Consider the following 23,947-nt stretch of genomic DNA (forward strand, 5'->3'; position numbering starts at 1 on the left):
TGTGTTACCATAACATGGAAATCCCCTATTTTTCCTTTATCAAATGACAGACCTGGGTGGAGCTTGTTTTTTTTGTGAGTTGAGTTGAATGGTATTGTTGGCAAACTAAGGTACAGAACATTTTGGTTCAGTTAAAATTTTTCCTGTGCTCTATGCTGAGCACTTACATTGGGGTTTCTAGCACTGTTCTTCTCAAAGGTGCACAAAACTATTTATCTTTTGTACATGCCTCAAGAGTAGAGATGAGCGAACCAGCCACGGTTCGGCTCGAGTTCGGTTCGTCGAACGGAGGTCTCGTTTGAGTTCAGTTCGGCGAACGTTCGACGAACCGAACTCGAACCGCATAGGAAACAATGGCAGGCAATCACAAACACATAAAAACACCTAGAAAACACCCTCAAAGGTGTCCAAAAGGGGACAAACAACTCACAACACAACACAAACACATTGGAAAGTGACAAGGACATATACTCATGTGAAATCAAAAGAGCTGGACAAGGAAAAAGAGGAGGAGACCCAGATATAGGCATGGCACGCCCTTCTAAAATCATGTAAAACACAGCAAGGTGACTCCAAGCGGAGTTCTCCCTTTTTTCCAAAAATTGGGCCACACACACACACACCCACCCCTTCAGTGGCAGCACTTGTGCCCCAGTTGTACACTTCACAGCTAGATTTGCATCAAGCACATTAAAAAATACGCCATACTTAACCGTCCCCAGGATGACACCGGGGTAGGTAGCTAAGTCTTTCCTGATCCCAGCTCTGTTAATCTTGGCTCCTTTTAAAAAACACAGCAAGCAAGGGTTATTCCAAGCGGAGTCTCCTTTTTTTTCCAAAAATTGGGCCCCATACACACCCACCCATTCAGTGGCAGCACTTGTGACCCAGTTGTACACTTCACAGCTAGATTTGCATCAAGCACAATCAAAAATACGCCATACTTAACCGTCCCCAGGAGAACACCGGGTTAGGTAGCTAAGTCTTTCCTGATCCCAGCTCTGTTCATCTTGCCTCCTTTTAAAAAACACAGCAAGCAAGGGTTACTCCAAGCGGAGTCTCCATTTTTTCAAAAAATTGGGCCCCACACACACCCACCCATTCAGTGGCAGCACTTGTGACCCAGTTGTACACTTCACAGCTAGATTTGCATCAAGCACAATCAAAAATACGCCATACTTAACCGTCCCCAGGAGAACACCGGGTTAGGTAGCTAAGTCTTTCCTGATCCCAGCTCTGTTCATCTTGCCTCCTTTTAAAAAACACAGCAAGCAAGGGTTACTCCAAGCGGAGTCTCCTTTTTTTCCAAAAATTGGGCCCCACACACACCCACCCATTCAGTGGCAGCACTTGTGCCCCAGTTGTACACTTAACAGCTAGATTTGCATCAAGCACATTCAAAAATACGCCATACTTAACCGTTCCCAGGATGACCCTGGGGTAGGTAGATAAAGTCTTTGCTGAACCATGACTTGTTCATCTTGGCTCCTTTTAAAAAACACAGCAAGCAAGGGTTAATCCAAGCAGAGTCTCCCTTTTTTTCCAAAAATTGGGTCACACAGACACCCCATCAGTGGCAGCACTTGTGCCCCAGTTGTACACTTCACAGGTAGATTTGCATCAAGCACATTTAAAATTACGCCATACTTAACCATCCCCAGGATGACACCGGGGTAGTTAGCTAAGTCTTTGCTGAACCATGACTTGTTCATCTTGGCTCCTTTTAAAAAACACAGCAAGCAAGGGTTACTCCAAGTGGAGTCTCCTTTTTTTCCAAAAATTGGGCCCCACATACACCCACCCATTCAATGGCAGCACTTGTGCCCCAGTTGTACACTTCACAGCTAGATTTGCATAGAGCACATTCAAAAATACGCCATACTTAACTGTTCCCAGGATGACCCTGGGGTAGGTAGATAAAGTCTTTGCTGAACCATGACTTGTTCATCTTGGCTCCTTTTAAAAAACACAGCAAGAAAGGGTTAATCCAAGCCGAGTCTCCCTTTTTTTTCAAAAATTGGGCCACACAGACACCCCATCAGTGGTAGCACTTGTGCCCTAGTTGCAAACAGGATGTTTTGATTTGCATCAAGCACATTCCAAATCCACAAGCATTTACTCTCCCCAGGATGACACACACTACATGGGTAGTAAATTCCTTGTGGATCCATGACTTGTTCATTTTGATGAACGTTAGTCTGTCCACATTGTCACTGGACAGACGCGTGCGCTTATCTGTCAGCACACACCCAGCAGCACTGAAGACACGTTCAGAGACAACGCTGGCAGCTGGACACGACAACATCTCCAAGGCGTAAGTTGAGAGCTCTGGCCATTTTTCAAGATTTGAAGCCCAAAATGAGCAAGGCTCCATTTGCAAAGTTATGGCATCGATGTTCATTTGGAGATTCTCCTGTATAATTCTCTCCAGCCGTTGACTATGTGTCAGACTTGTTGTCTCTGGTGGCCTTGCAAAGGACGGTCTAAAAAAATTATGAAAAGATTCAAAAAATGTGCTGTTACCAGCACCAGATACGGTGCTACTGGTACGGGTAGACTGTTGAAGATGACGAGACCGTCCCATGTTTGTCAAGTTACAACTGGGAGATTCACTCCCTGCACCTGCACGGGTGTTTGGTGGAAAAGCCGAGCTAAGATCGAATAACAGCTTCTGCTGATACTCCTGCATACGTGCGTCCCTTTCTATGGCTGGAATTATGTCACAAAATTTGGACTTGTACCGGGGATCTAATAGTGTGGCAAGCCAGTAGTCATCATCACTTCTAATTTTGACAATACGAGGGTCATGTTGGAGGTAGTGCAGCAAGAAGGCACTCATGTGTCTTGCGCAGCCATGCGGACCAAGTCCACGCTGTGTTTGTGGCATAGAGGTGCTAACCATTCCTTCTTCCTCTGACATCTCCCCCCAACCGCTTTCAACTGAAATTTGACCAAGGTCTCCTTCATCCGCTGAGTCTTCCATGTCCATGGATAGTTCGTCCTCCATTTCTTCATGTTCTCCTGCACCTTCCTCAACATTTCGCCTGCTACCATGCGCCCTTGTTATCCCTGTCCCCCATGGTCCCATGCCTGCCGCGTTTGTGATGATGAACGTTTGGACCTTGGTGATGTTGTTGTGTTTTGCGCATATGAATCCTCCTGTAGTTCCTCCCCTTCCTGTTGTCCCACCCCCTGACTCCGAATAGTGTTTAGCGTGTGCTCCAGCATGTAAATGACTGGAATTGTCATGCTGATAATGGCATTGTCAGCGCTAAACATATTCGTCGCCATGTCGAAACTGTGCAGAAGGGTGCATAGGTCCTTGATCTGAGACCACTCCATCAGGGTGATCTGCCCCACCTCTGCATCTCGTTGGCCCAGGCTATACGTCATGACGTATTGCACCAGGGCTCGGCGGTGCTGCCACAGTCGCTGTAACATGTGGAGAGTCGAATTCCAGTGTGTCGGCACATCGCATTTCAGGCGATGAACCGGCAGGCCGAAAGACTTCTGGAGCGATGCAAGTCGCTCAGCTGCGGCGGTTGAACAGCGGAAGTGAGCAGACAGTTTTCGTGCCCTGGTCAGAAGGCTATCTAGGCCGGGATAGTGTGTTAAAAATTGCTGGACAACAAGGTTCAACACGTGAGCCATACAAGGCATGTGTGTCACCTTGCCCAGGCGAAGGGCTGCACCCAGGTTTGCAGCATTGTCGCACATGGCCTTAGAGGCTGCAGGTTGAGTGGAGACAACCATTTACTAAACTCAGTCTCCAGAGCTGCCCACAACTCAGCCGCTGTGTGACTCCTATTTCCAAGACATGTCAAGCTAAAGACCGCCTGATGCCGTTGCGCTCTGCTGCCAGCATAGTAATGAGGGGTGTGTGATTCCTTCTGCGCAGTGAGAATGCTGGTGGCCTGACCAGGCAGGCTTGGGGCGGAGGTGGAGGACCCAGATGAGGTGGAGGAGGCAGAAGCAGTGGCGGAACTTGGACAGACAGAGGAGTAACACACAAGTCGTGGGGACGGCAAGACTTGTGCAGAAGACCCTTCACCATCTATCACCATAGTTACCCAGTGCCCAGTCAGCGACATGTAACGTCCCTGTCCATGCTTACTGGTCCAAGTATCGGTGGTGAAATGCACCCGTTGACACACAGAGTTTCTCAAGGAAGCGGTGATGTTGTGTGCGTCATGCTGGTGTAGCGCGGGCACACCTTTCTTATAGGAGTAGTGGCGACTGGGCATCTGGTACTGGGGCACAGCGACAGACATAAGGTCTCTAAAATCCTGTGTGTCCACCAGGCGGAAAGGCAGCATTTCGGTAGCCAAGAGCTTACAGAGGGATAAAGTCAACCTCTTAGCTTTGTCATGGGTCGCAGGAAATGGCCTTTTATTTGTCCACATCTGAGGGACAGATTTCAGGCTGCTGTGTGTAGATGGTGTTGAGTAGGGTGTCCCTGGAAAAATGCAGCTTTGTGAGGAAAGTGCAGGCGTAGACATGATGTCGCCTTCATCCAACGTTGGTGCTATCGATGTCTGAGAGAGCTGTACACACGTACTTGTTTCCCCTTCCAAACCAACTGATGACCTACCAAGCAAACTGCCTGTTGCGGTTACAGTGGTGGAAGTTGTGCGTGGAAAACCAGGTGTGACAGCTGTCCCCACAGTCCTAGAAGATGAAGAGCGCGCGGATGCACTGGAAGGGGCAGGCGGTGGATGGTTCGCTCCGCTAGGCTGCATTGCAGCACGGTGAGCTTCCCACTGGGACATATGATATTTATTCATGTGACGATTCATGGAAGAAGTTGTCAAACTGCTGAGGTTTTGCCCTCTACTAACAGAATCATGACAAATTTTACAGATCACATAATTTGGGTGATCTTTTGCTATGTCAAAAAAGGACCAGGCTACGCAAGGCTTAGAGGGCATGCGACCTGCTGAGCCCCCCCGACTAGTGCTCAGAGGCAGAGTGGTGGCTGAGGATGCAGTTGTAGACGTGCTACCAGTGCTCCGACTCTGTCCAGGAAGGTGCAAGGTAACTTTGTCGTCGGTTGCATCCTCCTCCACCGCCTCTGTTGACCTCCTCGAGTGCCTGACTGTGGGTTGACAGTAGGTGGGATCTAGAACTTCCTCATCAATTGTTGTGTTTGCACTCCCCTCACGCTCAGACCAAGCCTCTTCTTGCCCTGACTGAATATTTAAGTTATCATCCCAATCTGTTATCTGTGTCTCATCGTCATCAGTATGTTCCTCATTGTCTATAACAACAGGTGTTACAGTTTGTGAAAAAGGGTCAACATTATGCTCAGAAACTTGGTCCTCACGGCCTGAATCAGAGTCACAAAGGTTCTGGGCATCACTGTAGACCATTTCCTGGTCTGTACTCACTGTGTCTTGGGAGCAGACTTCTGATTCCCAGGCTATAGTGTGACTGAACAGCTCTGCAGACTCAGCCATCTCAGTTCCACCATACTCTGCAGGGCGGATGGAGACTTCAGAGCTGGGAGAATGCAAGTGTGATTGGGCTGACAACTCAGAGGACTGGTGTTTTTTGGATGCGGTAGTTGAGGTGGCGGAGAGGGCACTTGTTGGACCACTTGAGATCCATTCAAGCATTTTCCTTTTTTGGCCATCATCTACCTTTGTTCCAGTTGTTCGTGTCCGTAAAAAAGGGAGCACATCGGATTGTCCACGGTAAGTAGTAGACATCTTACTTTTGCTGGAAGATGGTCTATCTTCAGCAGATGTTAATGGAGCTTTGCCACCTTCCCCACGGACAAACCCTTTTTTTCCTTTTCCAACACGCCTCTTCCCCTTTCCACCAGCATCTGTCATTTTGCCACTCATTTTGATTGCGACAAGATTGTGCACTTAAAATGTGGTAGTAAAAATTGAGAGGTAGTGTAGATTTCAGCAGTGGTCTAGCTTTATTAACAGCAGAATAAACAACAATAGTTATCCCTGACAATGCCACTACGGCCCTTAAACTGGCAGCATAGTTTGCTAGTATAATGGCTTAGTAACAATGAGTTTGAGTGTGCAATGCAGGCAGACGTGCTGCAAATATCTTTGCACTAGTGGGGCAATACAGAGGTCCAACAGCCACTTTTAGGATGCCACTAAGTTTCCTCAGTGTTTGCTAGTATAATGGCTTAGTAACAATGAGTTTGAGTGTGCAATGCAGGCAGACGTGCTACAAATATCTTTGCACTAGTGGGGCAATACAGAAGTCCAACAGCCACTTTTAGGATGCCACTAAGTTTCCACAGTGTTTGCTAGTATAATGGCTTAGTAACAATGAGTTTGAGTGTGCAATGCAGGCAGACGTGCTGCAAATATCTTTGCACTAGTGGGACAATACAGAAGTCCAACAGCCACGTTTAGGATGCCACTAAGTTTCCTCAGTGTTTGCTAGTATAATGGCTTAGTAACAATGAGTTTGAGTGTGCAATGAAGGCAGACATGCTGCAAATATCTTTGCACTAGTGGGACAATACAGAAGTCTAACAGCCACGTTTAGGATGCCACTAAGTTTCCTCAGTGTTTGCTAGTATAATGGCTTAGTAACAATGAGTTTGAGTGTGCAATGCAGGCAGACGTGCTGCAAATATCTTTGCACTAGTGGGACAATACAGAAGTCCAACAGCCACGTTTAGGATGCCACTAAGTTTCCTCAGTGTTTGCAAGTATAATGGCTTAATAATAATGAGTTTGAGTGGGCAATGCAGGCAGACGTGCTGCAAATATCTTTGCACTAGTGGGACAATACAGAATGTTATGATCCGGAACCATGGAAGACCACCACAAATCATTGGCAAAAAGGTGACAAGAGCATTGGCAACTAATCTGGCCGCCATCCCCTTACTAACCAACACAACTAGAAGTAGCCGAGGGGTGAACTAACATCCTGTGCACCGCGAACCCAGCCGGAGAACTAACTATCCTAAAGGTAGGAAAGATGAATAACTCTCTGCCTCAGGAAATAGACAAGAATAGCAAGCCCCCCACATTCAAAGACTGCGGTGATATAGGAAAAACACAATACACAGGTAGATGACAAATGACAAACCCAGATAAGCAAAGAACCAGACAATAAATAAAGATCAAGAACTTATCTGGAGTGGATGTGGTGTAGAGCAGGATTAAGCAGGCTAGAGTTGCACCCAGTCGTAAATAGCCTGAACCTTAACCGGGTCCATTTCAATAGCGGAGGGAGACAGGATGAAGCCCAAAAAGGAAATCCTTTGCACCCCAAAGAGGCACTTTGACCCCTTAATGTACAGTGCATTATCCTTAAGTATCTGAAAAACATCCCGTACTTGCCCCACATGAGAGTCCCAATCATCAGAAAAAATCAAGATGTCATCCAAATACACAATCAAAAATTTACCAATAAGGTCCCGAAAAATATCATTCATGAAGGCCTGGAAGACGGAGGGTGCATTAGTGAGCCCAAAAGGCATCACTAGGTACTCAAAATGCCCCTCAGGAGTATTAAAAGCTGTCTTCCATTCATCACCCTCCTTAATACGGATGAGATTATACGCACCCTTGAGATCCAGTTTCGTAAACCATTTGGCACTCTGCACTCTAGAGAACAGATCAGACATCAGAGGCAAAGGGTACTGATATTTGACCGTCATTTTATTAAGAAGACGGTAATCAATACAAGGTCTCAATGACCCATCTTTCTTAGGAACAAAGAAGAAGCCAGCACCCAAAGGAGAAGAGGAGGGCCGAATGTGCCCCTTCTCCAATGATTCTCTGATGTATGACCGCATGGCATCATGTTCGGGCACAGACAAGTTGAAAATTCGCCCCTTGGAAAATTTACAACCGGGCACCAACTCAATGGCACAGTCACAGTCCCGGTGTGGGGGCAGAGAATCAGATTCCTGGTCATTAAATACATCACGGAAATCAGACAAGAAAGCTGAAACATCAACTGCCTGAGCAGACGTGGACGACACGGAAAGGTCCTGATGCAAACCTTGACAACCCCAACTAGTTACCGACAAGGATCTCCAGTCAAGAACCGGATTATGGGTCTGCAACCACGGAAATCCCAGTACCAAAGTGTCCTGTAGATTATGCAATACTAAAAATGTACAAGTTTCCTGATGCGCTGGTGCAACTCTCATAGGCACCTGGGTCCAAAATTGGGGTTTATGTTCTGCCAAAGGGGTAGCATCAATGCCTTTTAAAGGAATAGGAGTTTGCAAAGGAACCATGGGAAAACCACAATCCCTAGCAAACCCAAAATCCATCAAATTGAGCGCTGCCCCTGAGTCCACAAAGGCAAATGCAGAAAAGGAAGACAATGAGCAAATCAATGAGACAGACAAAAGAAACTTTGGTGGCAAAGAACCCACAGTAACAGAAGTAGCCAATCTCCTTTCACGTTTAGGGCAGACAGAGATGTTATGAGAAGCGTCTCCACAATAGAAGCACAGTCTATTCTTCCATCTGAACCCCTGCCGACTAGCATTAGAAAGGACCCTATCACACTCCATAGGCTCCAAAGGCTGTTCCACAGGCACAAAACCAGCAGGTATCTTCCTGCGCTCACATAAACGCCTATCAATCTGAATGGCCAAGGTCATAGAGGCATCAAGACCAGAAGGGACGGGAAATCCTACCATTACATCCTTCACAGCATCCGCAATACCCTTGCGAAAAAGAGCCGCAAGCGCATCATCATTCCATTTGGTAAGGACCGCCCACTTACAAAATTTCTGACAAAACGTTTCTGCAGAATCCAAACCCTGAGTTAAGGACAACAAGACCTTTTCTGCTTGGTCCACAATATTGGGTTCGTCATATAATAATCCCAAGGCCTGAAAAAAGGAGTCCACATCATTGAGAATCGGATCATCAGACGCTAAAGAGAAGGCCCAGTCCTGAGGTTCACCACGCAGCAAGGAGAGGACAATCTTAACCTGCTGTACGGGATTCCCTGAGGACTTAGGGCGCAGGTCAAAAAATAATTTACAATTATTTTTGAAGCTCAAAAATCTCGCCCTATCTCCCGAAAAAAATTCAGGAACGGGAATTTTAGGCTCTGCAAGGGGAGTCTGTGCAAGATAAGACTCTATACGACGAACCTTAGCATCAAGATGAGCAACACGCTCACCCAATTCATCCATGCTAGACAAAAAGGATCTTCCACAGAACCCAAAGAAGAAGAGAAAAAACACCCAAAAAAAAAAAAATTCTCAGCAGCTTTTTTTTTTCCTTCTTAAGAGTACCCTTTAAATTTGTTAGGCCGGATGTACTGTTATGATCCGGAACCATGGAAGACCACCACAAATCATTGGCAAAAAGGTGACAAGAGCATTGGCAACTAATCTGGCCGCCATCCCCTTACTAACCAACACAACTAGAAGTAGCCGAGGGGTGAACTAACATCCTGTGCACCGCGAAATCAGCCAGAGAACTAACTATCCTAAAGGTAGGAAAGATGAATAACTCTCTGCCTCAGAAAATAGACAAGAATAGCAAGCCCCCCACATTCAAAGACTGCGGTGATATAGGAAAAACACAATACACAGGTAGATGACAGGATTAGCAAAAGGTGAGGCCCCCACTGACTAAAATAGGAAAGGACAGGAAAGGGACTGATGGTAGCCAGAGAAAAACCCTGCAAAATACCAACTTCCTGATAGTACAAAAAGGCCCTCAGATCACTCGATCTGAACTCCGTCCTATACCAGGTGCCCTTGTCATACCAATGAATAGAAAACAAGAATTATAACAAATTCAACAAGCCATAAACACATGGACCCAAAGGAGCTATACTCCACACAGAACGGCAGGGAGTTCCTCAACAATCCACTGAGGGGGAAAATCCCTGGAAGGAAATAAACTGAAACCAACCACAACAAATGACAAACCCAGATAAGCAAAGAACCAGACAATAAATAAAGATCAAGAACTTATCTGGAGTGGGTGTGGTGTAGAGCAGGATTAAGCAGACTAGAGATACAAAGAACAACTGACATCCCGCAACAGCCTGCAATCAGACCAGGACTTAAATAGGCAGAGAGTTAGGAAAGGAAACACCCACTGCACAACACACCTGGTCTCTATCCAAACCCTTCCTGGCCACCACAGGGAGCCTCCCAGCAGCCAAGACATAACTAACATTCACAACAACAGAAGTCCAACAGCCACGTTTAGGATGCCATTAAGTTTCCTCAGTGTTTGCTATTATAATGGCTTAGTAACAATGAGTTTGAGTGTGCAATACAGGCAGACGTGCTGCAAATATCTTTGCACTAGTGGGACAATACAGAAGTCCAACAGCCACGTTTAGGATGCCACTAAGTTTCCTCAGTGTTTGCTAGTATAATGTCTTAGTAACAATGAGTTTGAGTGTGCAATGCAGGCAGACATGCTGCAAATATCTTTGCACTAGTGGGACAATACAGAAGTCCAACAGCCACGTTTAGGATGCCACTAAGTTTCCTCAGTGTTTGCTAGTATAATGGCTTAGTAACAATGAGTTTGAGTGTGCAAAGGGCAGGAGGGTACAGTGGCAGGGTTGTGGGTCTGGGTAAAGGAAAGGAAGCCGTATGGCTTTATCTGGCTGGTATTAAAATTGGGGGGACCGCACGCCGTTTTTTTTCATTATTTAATTATTTATTTCACTGCACAGTATAGACACGCCCACCGGCTGCTGTGATTGGGTGCAGTGAGACACCTGTCACTCAGCGTGGGGGCGTGTCTCACTGCAACCAATCATAGGCGCCTGTGGGCGGGGAAAGCAGGGAATATGAGATGGCTGTGTGCAGAGCACAGCGCGCCCGCCTGTATAAAAGCTCGGTCACGCTGTGCGGGTCGGCCAATCACTGCAATTCCACAACTAACAGGGCTGTGGCATTGCAGTTATCTGCCAGCCAATCCCTGAATGAGGGCTGGCTCTCAAAAGAGCGAAAACATGCAGGGATGAAGACCACGAGTACAGCACGAGTATCGCGAAATTACTCGGTACCCGCCGAGTAGCCCGAGTACAGTGATACTCGTGCAAGTACCGAGTAGTGACAAGCATACTCGCTCATCACTATAGAGCACGTATAAATGTGATCAAAGCCCTACTGTGATCTGTGGGAAGCAAAATAGATATATCAACAAAAGTGAAAGAATTGGCTCTATTTATTTTTTTATGCCATTTACCTTGTGGTATAAGTGTCAGTTTTACTTCTCAGACAATTACGATAACAACATTAGAAGATATATATAGGGCCAGCCACTGTCTTTTTTGATCATTTCACCACCTGGCTACTACACTTCCTTTCCACTGACATCCCCACCATCATTATGGGTGATTTCAATATCCACATTGACACTTCCCACTCATCTGTCTCCAAACTTCTAACACTCGCTTCCTCCTTCGGCCTCACCCAATGGTCTTCTGCAGCTACTCACAAAGATGGGAGATTAGGAAAGAAAGGAATGGGCCCAGCACCAATTCAATAAAATATATAAAAAAAATATTTTATTGGTATCCAGGTAAAATAATGTCGGGGAACTCACTGTACAAAAATATGTATAGCAGGTGAAACTTTACGCGTTTCGGCCGAAAAAATTATCTAAAATCAGAAGAGTCCTTAATCATAACTTACACGCACCGGTATGGACTGACCAGCAGGCCTCGTGCACCTTGGAGGGGAGTATGGACTCTAATAACAGGTGAGCTGGATACACTTTCTGCCTTTCACGTGGATCACTCACAAAGATGGCCACACGCTGGACCTCATCTTCACTCGCCTCTGTTCGATATCTAACCTCTCTAACTCGCCTCTCCCCCTGTCTGACCACAACCTACTCACATTCTCTTCCCTCTCTTTGCCAAGTACCCCCCCTCCACAAACTTTCACACTCTCGCAGAAATATCAAACACATTGATTTACACGCCCTTTCTCAGTCCCTTCTCCCTCTCAGACATTGCATTTCTACACGATGCAGATGCTGCTACAACTTTATACAACACTACAATCTCTGCAGTTCTCGAATCAGCTGCCCCCCTCTCACACACCAAAACCTGCACAATCAACAGGCAACCCTGGCACATGAAGCAGACTAAAGAACTAAGACGGGCTTCCAGAATTGCTGAGTGCAGATGGAAAAGGTCTCATTCCACTGAGCACTTCATTGCATATAAAGAGTCCCTGACCACTTTCAAGTCTACACTCACTGCTGCAAAACAAACCTACTTCTCATCCCTCATATCCTCTCTCTCTCACAACCCTAAACAGCTATTCAACACTTTCAATTCTCTCCTCCGTCCTCCAGCACCACCTCCCTCTCCTCTCCTCTCAGCTGAAGACTTTGCCTCTTTCTTCAAGCAGAAGATTGACAACATCAGAGCAATATTTGGCCCACAATCACTACAGCCACTTCTCACAACTACTCAGCCTTCTTCCTCCAAATCCAGCTTCTCCGCCATGACAGAAAACAATCTTTCCACTCTACTCTCAAGATCACATCTAACAACCTGTGCACTGGACCCGCTCCCATCCCACCTCATCCCCAACATCACCACAGTCCTCATCCCAGCCCTAACCCATCTCTTCAACCTATCACTAACAACTGGTGTATTCCCTTCATTCTTTAAACATGCCTCTATTACACCCATCCTCAAAAAGCGCTCCCTTGACCCATCCTCTGTGTCAAACTATAGCCCCATATCCCTTCTCCCCTGTGCCTCAAAACTACTAAAACAGCATGTCCATCTTGAACTGTCCTCATACCTCTCATCCTGCTCCCTCTTTGACCAGCTACAATCTGGCTTCCGACCGCATCATTCCACTGAAACTGCCCTAACTAAAGTCACTAATGACCTACTAACCGCCAAAGCCAAGTGACACTACTCTATCTTCCTCCTATTGGACCTGTCCTCTGCCTTTGACACAGTAGACCATTCCCTCCTACTACAGATTCTCTCATCTCTGGGCATCACAGACTTGGCCCTATCTTGGATTTCTTCATACCTAACCGACCGAACTTTCAGCATCTCCCATTCTCCCACCACTTCCTCATCTCGCCCCCTATCTGTCGGTGTCCCCCAAGGCTCAGTTCTTGGACCCCTGCTGTTCTCCATCTACACCTTTGGCCTGGAACAGCTCATAGAGTCCCACGGCTTCCAGTATCATCTTTATGCCGATGACACACAGATCTACCTCTCTGGACCTGACATTACCTATCTACTAACCAAAATCCCACAATGTCTGTCTGCTATTTCATCCTTTTTCTCTGTGCGATTCCTAAAACTTAACATGGACAAAACAGAGTTCATCGTCTTTCCCCCTCCTCACTCATCTCCTCCAAGAGCCTCCAAGCCTTTCCATCAAACTTGATGGTTGCTCACTCTCCCCAGTCTCACAAGCACGTTGCCTTGGAGTAACCCTCAACTCTGCTCTATCCTTCAAGCCACACATCCAAGCCCTCTTCAACTCATGCCGATTACAACTCAAAAATATCTCCTGGATCCGTGCTTTCCTTAACCAAGAATCAGCAAAAACATTAGTGCATGCCCTCATCATCTCCCGTCTTGACTACTGCAACCTCCTACTCTCTCGCCTCCCTTCCAACACTCTTGCACCCCTCCAATCTATCCTAAACTCTGTGGCCCGCCTAATCCACCTCTCCCCTCGCTACTCCCCAGCCTCGCCACTCTGCCAATCCCTTCACTGGCTTCCCATCACCCAACGACTCCAGTTCAAAACATTACCAATGACATACAAAACCATGCACAACCTGTCTCCCCCCTACATCTGGGACCTAGCCTCCCGGTACCTACCTGCACGCAACCTCAGATCCTCACAAGATCTCCTTCTCTGCTCCTCTCTTATCTCCTCTTCCCACAATCACGTACACGATTTCTCCCGTTCATCCCCCATACTCTGGAATGCTCTACTTCAGCACATCAGACTCTCACCTACCGTGGAAAGCTTAAAGAGGAACCTGAAGACCCACCTCTTCCAACAAGCCTACAACCTACAATAGCCCTCAGTCCAGTAGACCACTGCGCAACCAGCTCTGTCCTCACCTATTGTACCATCACCCATTCCCTGTAGACTGTGAGCTCTTGCGGGCAGGGTCCTCTCTCCTCCTATACCAGTCTGTTTTGTACTGTTAATGATTGTTGTATGTATACCCTCTTTCACTTGTAAAGCGCCATGGAATACATGGCGCTATAATAATAAATAATAATAAATAAATATATAAATATATATATATTTATATATATATATATATATATATATATATATATATATATATGTCCAACAATGTAGACCAGCTCACTCCTGTGAATCACCTGGAACCTCAGCTGACCTGGTTAACTCCGTTCTGCCCGGATCAGGACGTAGGAGTCCATCCATACAAATGTGAACAACGACAAGGCAGAGTCCAGCAATAACGTGAGCAATCCAGGATGCTGTTAAAAAAATTTTTTCTTTCTTTTTATTCATAAATTCATTAAAATATAATGGTCCAAGCAATTCAGAACAGCATTATCGCAGGAAAATGGCGCAGATAGGACTACGCGTTTCAGCGGTAAAATCCGCCTTCTTCACGGTCCAGAATCTGATCTGCTTTCCAAACATAGAACCTTATATACATCTCACTCCCATCAGGGTAATTACAAACATGTGTGAGAGATTTAAAAACATGAGCTAGAAAAGCAAATCAAACATGTAAGCTATCCGCATATTAATCAATATACAGCATGCATAAGAATTATAAGGAAAGGATTCAACATTTTGGAGAAAAATACAATCAGAAAATCCAATAACCTGACCATAAAATTATTTTTTAAGTGATACAAAAGCATAACACAGTAGTAATAGCCAGCAACATATAATGCAACAATGTATCAATAGTGCATAATGATATCCATGCGATTATTAAAGCCCTGTGGCATGCGAGTCCCCAGCTCAAATATCCACCTACTCTCTCTTGCAAGCACTTTTTTATGAAAATCTCCCTCTCTCAATGGTTTTCTTACATGCTCTATGCCCATAAAAGAGAAACCGCGTAAATCCCCATTGTGTTTTTTTGAAAAATGTTGGGATACTACTGATGCACCAACCATTGGCAAATTGCTAGCATCTGAAAGATGTTTGCGGATTCTGGTTTTAAGGGGGTTCATCGTGCAACCTACATATTGCATGCGGCAATACTGTGTTATGCTTTTGTATCACTTAAAAAATAATTTTTTGTAATGTTTGTAATTACCCTGATGGGAGTGAGATGTATATAAGGTTCTATGTTTGGAAAGCAGATCAGATTCTGGACCGTGAAGAAGGCGGATTTTACCGCTGAAACGCGTAGTCCTATCTGCGCTACTTTCCTGCGATAATGCTGTTCTGAATTTCTTGGACCATTATATTTTAATGAATTTATGAATAAAAAGAAAGAAAAATTTTTTTAACAGCATCCTGGATTGCTCACGTTATTGCTGGACTCTGCCTTGTCGTTGTTCACACATATATATATATTGAGGTTTAGTTTCTATCTCATTAAAAGAAAACTTTTTTTTTTTATAAAGTAAGGTTTTTAACATCACCATAGTTTGAAGGCTATAGTTTTTTATTTTTCTGCCAACAGAGTCATGTGAGGGCTAGTTACTTGCAAGATAAGTAAAAGATTTTGTTGGTAACAAGTTTGGGCCCATATCCTTTTTTGTTCGCTTTCTATTCTGATTTTAGGGAGGGAGTATGAACAAGATCCAGCAATTCAGGAAAAAAAAATTTTAACTGTTCACTGTGTGGTAAAAGTGTTAAGACAGCTTTACTCTTTGGGGCAGTATGATTACAGTGATACCACATTTTTTTTATGTTTTTGCCTCTTTTGCACAATAAGAACAATTTTATAGAAAAAAATGTTTTTATTTTACATCATTATATTCTGAAAGTTACAGCTTCTTTTATTTCTTTGCTTATGGAGCTATATGGCCACTTATGTGTTTGCAGGAGAAGATGACGTTTTATCTGTACCATTTTTTTTATTGTAAACTTTTTCAATGTACTTTTTTCAGCAGTAAGATGAAAAAGCATCAATTTTTGGCATATTTTTTGTTTACTGAATTGGTTAAATATTGTTTACAGTTTTATACATCGAGTCTTTCTAGATGCAGCGATACCAAATATGTGTTTTTTTTGTTTTATTTTGACTTTTACATAATAATATGCATTATTTTTTTTCTGTTCTTAAATAGTGATTATTTTTAAATATTCTTTTTGCAAACTTGTACAACTTTTTTAACTCTAATTTATTATGATTTTAATTTTTGTTACTCTAATCACTGGTATAATGTATTGAAATTTATTATACCTGTCATTGTTACACTGACAGAAGCCTTTTAGACCATGCTGCTGGCATGGTCTAACAGGCTACCATAGCCAGGAAACTCGGGGGTCATTATGACAATCTCGGTTTGCCATGACTACTATCAGGACCCTGTGATCATGTTGTGGGGATCCTGTTGATTATGTTGGAGAAGGAGCACGCTCCATCTCCCAGACTCCTGAATGCTGTGATCTCTATTGATTGGGGCATTTAATTTGTTAAACAGCCAGGGCAGCGAGAAGACCATTCTTGCCTCTGATTGCCGGAGCTCCCCTGCTGTACTCAGTGTGTCCCAGAGACTGCAGTGACCAGTAACTTTTTGTGTCACTGCAGCATCTGGATGCAGTAGAGCCAAGGATCATCGTGGGACATCAGGTGGATTACTTTGGATCTGTAGCTGTGTTTTGGGGGTTAGTAAATGGGTAATAGTGGGTTTCTCTATTTTTTATTTCAAACAATGGATTTTCTGTGTGTGTTTATTTCTTTTGATTTGCAGGGTTAGTAATGGGGGTGTCTCATATACGCCTCCACATTACCAACCTAGGGCTTGATGGCAGCTTTGATTTTTTTAAAAAAATTTTTAAAAAGTATATTCAGAAGTTAGTTAGTTCTAAGTCAGTTAAATGGCGAGCAACTAAATTATTGCAAGGAATGTAAGGCCTCCCATATGATGAGAGGTCAAAAAAGTTGGATTTGTTTAGCTCAGAAAAAAGACGTCTCAGAGGAGATCTCATTTATATGTATAAATACATGTGTGGCTAGTGCATAGGACAGGTACATGACTTACTGTATTCCTTCAAAAGACAATTCTACGAACCAGGGGGTACTTACTGCAAGTAGAATAAAGGAGATTCTGGCAGCTAAATAGGAAAAGGTTCTTTACAGTTAAAGCAGTCAGATTGTGGAATGCCCTACCACAAGAGGTAGTAATGGCTGACACTATAACAACTTTTAAAAAAGGGCTGGATGATTTCCTCAGTGCACACAACATTGTTGATTAAAAATGATTTAGTGTCAAAATATATAATTCTTGGAGGAAAGTTGAAGTAGATGGACCTAGGTCTTTTTTCAACCTATATAAGTGGACGAAGCACTTTGGTTGTGAAACATGCGTCAGGTGTGTGGGGATACCGCACTGATTACCTTGTTCTGGGCCCTGTAGACTAGTAATCTATTTATTAATATACAATCAACAACTGAATGTATGATGCTCGTCTATGTATTATAAATATACATAGACACACACTTGTGAATATATAATTCATGACCTATAAATCATATTGATTTAGGTGAAATTTTAGTTGCATCTACTTCTTCAATTGTGATTCATATATATTTTACAGCTCATATTTATGGGTCCTTATATTATTACAGGGTTGGTGCTGGGTAGGGGGCTATCAATATCATCCGTCTCTTGGGTTGGTCCATTCTTTTTCGATTGTTTTTTACTATTCTTGACTAATAAAGATTATTATTATATATTTTTGGACTTTTGGTTTGCATACTATTTTTGGTGTTTATCTGGGGTGTTGGATGCATATTGCCTTCCATATTGGTTATGGTTTTGGTGGCTGATTATGCAACTTTATGTTATTTGTTTGGAGCAGGCCATTTTCTGTTCTAACACAATTGTGTTCCAGTATACAAAGCCAAAGATCTATAAAGACAAAGTTGGGTGAGTTTGATGTCGAAAACTTGACTGGCCCATATAGAGCCCTGACAGCAACCCTATTGAATATCTTTGTGATCAACTAAAACAGAGACTGGGAGGCAGATCCTCTAAAACAACATCAGTGTTTAATTTAAAAAAAATATTTTCTACATAAAGGAGCAAAAATTTCCACAGACACACTATTGAATCTTATAGAAAGTCTTCCAAAAAGAGTGGAAGCTATTATACCTGCAAGGCAGGGACCAACTCCATATTAATGCTTTTGGATTTAGAAAGGGATGTCATAAAAGATCCCGTAGGTGTAGTGTGTAGGTGTCACAACACTTTCAAATATACAACCCATGTAGGGTAGCAGCTTCAAACTCATTACTTTTGATGGGAATTAGAGTTGGTAATTGGATATTTGTTCTCACCCACTTCAAATACTCTTAGTTGCGTAGAAGATAAAAAGACTTTTTCAACTGGCATTAACACCTTGGAAATTAAATTAATATGCAATATTCACAAGGTTCCACTAATAAACTAGTCATGCTTGCGTAATTCAACTTATATGCCTTGCCATCTAATTATGCTTTTCAATATCTGTCTCTCGATAAAATTAATTATGTCCTTTCATGTTGACTTTCAAATACACAAATTAAACAATTCTTATAACAGTTGTTTTGAATAACAGTATTATTTATATTCATATTTTCTTTTTGTTATTTTTTTCTTTTTAAATGCCAACCAATATTTGGTTATCTGTATTAAACCATTGTACTTTTGTCAGCAAGTCTTTTTGATTGTGCCCATATTTTTTGAGGGGTGGACAAAAAAATAAAAAAAGTTAAACCATAATGCAGCAGGTAAAGCTTTGGGTCACATCAAAGAGTGTAGGGTATTGAATAGTGCCCCAATTTAAACAATACAAAGTACCCAGGATATTGCTATATGTTTTGACATTTAAGTAAGTGATGATGTGCAACAGCATATAATTCTTATCTACCGCTTGCCAAAGCCTATATACACTAAGAGAAGTTAGAGATCTGTACTTGATGAATAAATAAACTTCATAGTAGTTAAAATTAAAAATATATATATATATATATATATATATATATATGAAAAGGTTTGGGCACCTCTATTAATGTTAACCTTTTTTCTTCATAACAATTTGGGTTTTTGCAACAGCTATTTCAGTTTCATATATCTAATAACTGATGGACTCAGTAATATTTCTGGATTGAAATTAGGTTTATTGTACTAACAGAAAATGTGCAATCCACATTTAAACAAAATTTGAGCGGTGAAAAAGTATGGGCACCTCAACATAAAAGTGACATTAATATTTTGTAGATCCTCCTTTTGCAAAAATAACAGCCTCTAGTCTCTTCCTTTTAATGAGTTCCTGGATCCTGGATGAAGGTATATTTGACCGTGACATGGATAGAGGAGGAAATGGAGCAGCTGTGCAGGAAAATGCGGACGGAGTTCCTGTTTATACTGAACCACTGGAGGGAAAAGATGAGAAGCCTGGCTGCGGCGGTGCGAACCCGTGAGATCAAAATCCCATTTGAAGAGAGGGTAAGCGGTTACCCAGGCCCTACTGATTACCCAAATTTGGCCACAGCGGCTGAGGGATCTGGACTGCCCCCGCTCGCGGTGAGCACTCCACTGTCACCTACCCCGTCCTCGGCGGATGCTGAGCTGCCCACACCAACCCCGGCAGCGGAACCTTCAGTGCATCTACAAGAAGCTCCAGCTGCAGAGATCCAGACCACGACCCTCCTTCCAGTCACGGTAGCGGTCACTCAGACACAGGCCAGACCAAACCCGGCCGCATCACCAGGCCAGTCCTCAGAGGTGGAGCACCCGGACCCTGCAACCCCGGCTGCGGAGCAGTCGGTTTATCAGTTTGCACCTACGAAAGTGGAACCAAGATGTTCACCTGTTCCGCTACCGCGTGGTATCCCGACGGCTGTTGGGGCCGCCAAAGTCCAAGTAAAGCCAGAGCCAGATAGGGAGCTGAGGCCAGATGCTGATAACCCCTACTGGAAACGACAATGATACCAGCTGCAAACAGAGATCGTAACCCGAGACCAGCGACGACGGGAGCTTGCGGTCTGTGATCGAGCAGAAAAAGAGCAGATAAGGAGTGCTGCTTCTCGAGTTAAAGGGCCACGGTGCCATGGCCTTGAGGAGCGGTTTGACCCCGAGCAAGGATGGGGGTTTATCCGCGAAGCAGGCCTCACAGTGGGGATGTATGTGTACCAACGAGATGTGGCGCAGCACCTGCCTTGGGGCCACCTGGAGTGTAACCTTCAGCCTGAAGAGATGGTTACCTATACCCGCCATTGCGGGAAATGGGGCTGGTATGCCCTGGAGGTAACTACAAATGTGATGTTTGAGGAAGGGAATGTGTCGGCGTCAGTAGCACGTAGTCACAAAGAAGCGTGGCTATGGGACCCGACAGTCTACTACTAGAAAAATGTTACAGTACCAGTAGTTATGATGCCATAGAATTGTCAGGTATCGGTGCTTTCGTTTGTTATTTTTCATAGTTTGTTATTTTTCATATAGAAAATGTTAGTAAATAAGTGCCTAATCAACCAGTTTTAATGAAAAGAGTGAAAGTCACCAGATTTGCAAGAAAATTGTTGAAAATGTGTACCACCGGTACATGGACTTCGTTGAGGTTATTATATATAAGTAAATATGGTCCATGGTCACAAGACTGCCGTGACCAACACGAACTTGTGTTTTGTAAAATAGTTGCTCCTCCTTTGCCAACCAGAGTCGTCAAGAAGACAACACCCGGGACCTTAACCTGGTCACGGACCCGCGGATAGGTTTCCAGGTGGTCAGGTTGTTTGGGTGGCGGGTTATTGGGATCCGGGACGTTGGGACTGGACTGTCGCAAGAAGAGGCTGCAACGGAGCAGGTTGAGCCTCCGTTACCAGAAAAAATGGTAGTGTCCCACCGTTGGGCGACAAACTCTTGACAATTTTAGTACTGTTTAAGTAAAGTGCCTCCCCTGTGAGAGATGGAGACTGTAAATAAAATTGTGTTAACCTGTTATATTCTTTTTTTGCAGTTAAAAACAAAAATAAACCTCTGGTGTCCTGTAGCTCAGGGATGAGCTACGTTTAACCAAGGGGGAATTTGATGCCCTGGCCTATCAGGTCGTCACAAGGTATTGTGCAACCTGCCCTCCTGCACAGTATCCACTCCTCCTTGCTTACAGATCCTCGTCCTTTGGTGTTGCTAACAGCTTAGCCAGTCAAAATCCTAGGAACACTGCACCGTACCCACTAGACATGCCATTGGGGAGCGTGAAGGGAATAGGGCCGCCCATATGGTGGTTGGTGGGGGAGAGTGACAAGGTGGAAAAAGAGTAAAGAGGAGTTGTGTGGTGACTCTCAAGAGGAGAGGTCACAGGGTAGGAGCTGGGCTCCTTGAGTACTAGGTAGCAGACGTTGGTCTGGGCCTGGTGTGAGCTGGTTTCCCGGTCGCAGAGGATCGTGTCAAGGGGCATGGACTGCCGAGGAGGTCAGCCGGCGGCCTTGAGCCATCACCGGACTGGGGCCAGGGCACGACGGGGTACGTGGACCCTAGGCCGGGAAGTAGCTTCACGCGTTCCGGTAATTAACCTGACGAGAGTGAAGACTTCAAGATTCATCCCCAACCCGCTCCAAAATCGGGGTACTAGCGCACCGATGGGATAGGACTTTCCCAAACTACAGTCCAAAGAACTCCTACGCGTGATCCCTGAGAGCAAGCTCACTCCGTTAGCCATATGGGTGAGTGGGACCCGAATAGTTCCAAACTTGAGGATCCAGTAGTGAGAAGGTGCCACGGAAAAGGCCACAGCAGCAGTGGTGGTATTTCACATTACCACGCACAGTGGGTGGCGTCACGAACTTCCATTTCCCCCTGTACATAGTTTAACACCCCATTTAAATCGAATGGCCACACGACCCCGGGGTCTGGAGACCCCTTGAGCCACCGCGGATCCGGATCTGAGCAGCCCGGCTGCTGGTATGGGGGCAGCACATGAACATACTAGTAGCTTGTGTGCTACACAAAAGGAGAAGTACCACAAAAGCTAATACATAGTATAAAGAGTATAACAAACAAAATCCTTCTAATAAGGATGTTTAATAATACATTGTGCAGCCATGAATTCGTAATGACAACCAACTACTACCAATAAGGAATAACACTAGACCACTAGGGCCAGCCAATGCATAAATATAATATGCTGTATAAACTGCCTGATACCAAAGTGAAGAAAATATACCAGAACACATTTGCCAGATTATCAAAGAGTCCCCTAAGTAAAGACGGCAATGCTAATCTTTCTAGAAAGGAATTAGGTAAAGGAAAGCGAACAGAAGAGGTACTGACCCAGGTTCATGATGTAGTGTTCTAACTGCCCCACACTCAAACTGGCATTTCACATATACTTCCTTTTCTTTATTGTAAGGAATTGGTTTTCATTCCAAAGCAGTATATCATTCTTACTCCCTATTGGAAGGATTTTTGTTTATTAAATTCTTTTTACTTTTTTCTTCTGTACATCCCACTAGCCACTATACACACTATCACTTCTTATTTTTAGAGTAATTATTGGGATTATCTTTTTCATATATATTTAACCTTACATACTCAGTCTACATTTAAATATTCCTTTGTGTTTGTTCTGTATGTGCCCTTCCGCCTCCATTTTAAACATTTTATTTTTTTGCAATGTGTGTGTTATTATTAAAAAATTATATGGTTGACATTTTTTGCAAGTATGAGGTTTATTTATTCATCAAAAAATAGATCTACAGGTTACAGTATTTTTTGTTTTATAAGACGCACCCCAAATTTAGTGTTGTCCTACCGGCGGGGGTCGGCAGCAGTGGTGGAGTGGAGTCACAGGAGACAGGGGCGGTGCTAGTGAGGTCTGTCCTGGCAGCGGTGGAGTCTGTCCTGTCTGGGGTGGGGGTCTGTCCTGGCAGCGGTGGGGGTCTGTCCTGACAGCGTGGGGTCTGTCCTGGCAGCGGAACCTGCGGTGACTTTGTGGCGCAAGCCTGTCTGGCAGGTGTCCCAGATGCTCTGTCGGTGGTCCTGGCTTTAAAGAAATGGCGCCTGTAGCAGCGCGTGCGCAGATGAAGCTCTCAGCTGAGAGCTCCATCTGCGCACGTGCTGACTCTGGGTGCCATCATTTGAAACCAGAGCATCTGGGACACTGCTATATTCGGATTTTAAGAGGCACCTTTCATTTTCTTCCCAAATTTTTGGGAGGAAAAGTGTGTCTTATAATCTGAAAAATATGGTATATTAGTTCTGTTTCTGTATTTTTGCGCTCTATTGCACATTACTAGCTTGATTGGGTTTTACACAGTAGAGAATTTCTTTCTATTATAGGTGTTTCAGTGGGAAAATGTATAAATTCTTCACATTTATAGATAATTTAAGGCATGTATTAAAGAAGTATTCGCATCTCCAAGATCTTATCCCAATATGTAGTAGGCATAGTAAAAATATTAGCAAATACCTCCAATTAGAAATGTAATATAATTCTCTTGATATAGCCATGTCTCTTACCCCATTGTAGCATAGGTATTCATGGATATGACCAAGGTCAACTAACTACCGCTATATGAGTGGTTGTAACCATGGATACCTAAGCTGTAATGCCCTGCACATGAGGTAAGAGACATGCCTATATCAGGAGAACTATATTATATTTATAATTAAAGGAATTTGATAATTTTATTATTGTTATGCATACTACATATTAGGTTAGGATCTTGGACATGAGAAACTCTTTAAAGTTTGCATTTTGTTTTCTTACTTCCTTAAATGAGTCAGACATGTCAATGGTCATACAATATATAAAGGTTTTTTCTTTAACTGAATGCATTTTTTTTTCAAAAAGGGTTTGATCAATCTA

The 23,947-nt window shown here is 43.9% G+C and overlaps 1 protein-coding gene across 1 annotated transcript in view; it reads left to right on the plus strand.

The window, feature by feature from the left end:
* MC5R (melanocortin 5 receptor) overlaps window positions 1–23,947 on the plus strand; it is a 130,070-nt gene that overhangs the window by 63,010 nt on the left and 43,113 nt on the right. The window lies entirely within an intron of this gene.

Source organism: Anomaloglossus baeobatrachus, chromosome 6 (genome assembly GCF_048569485.1).
Source record: "Anomaloglossus baeobatrachus isolate aAnoBae1 chromosome 6, aAnoBae1.hap1, whole genome shotgun sequence".
NCBI lineage: Eukaryota > Metazoa > Chordata > Amphibia > Anura > Aromobatidae > Anomaloglossus > Anomaloglossus baeobatrachus.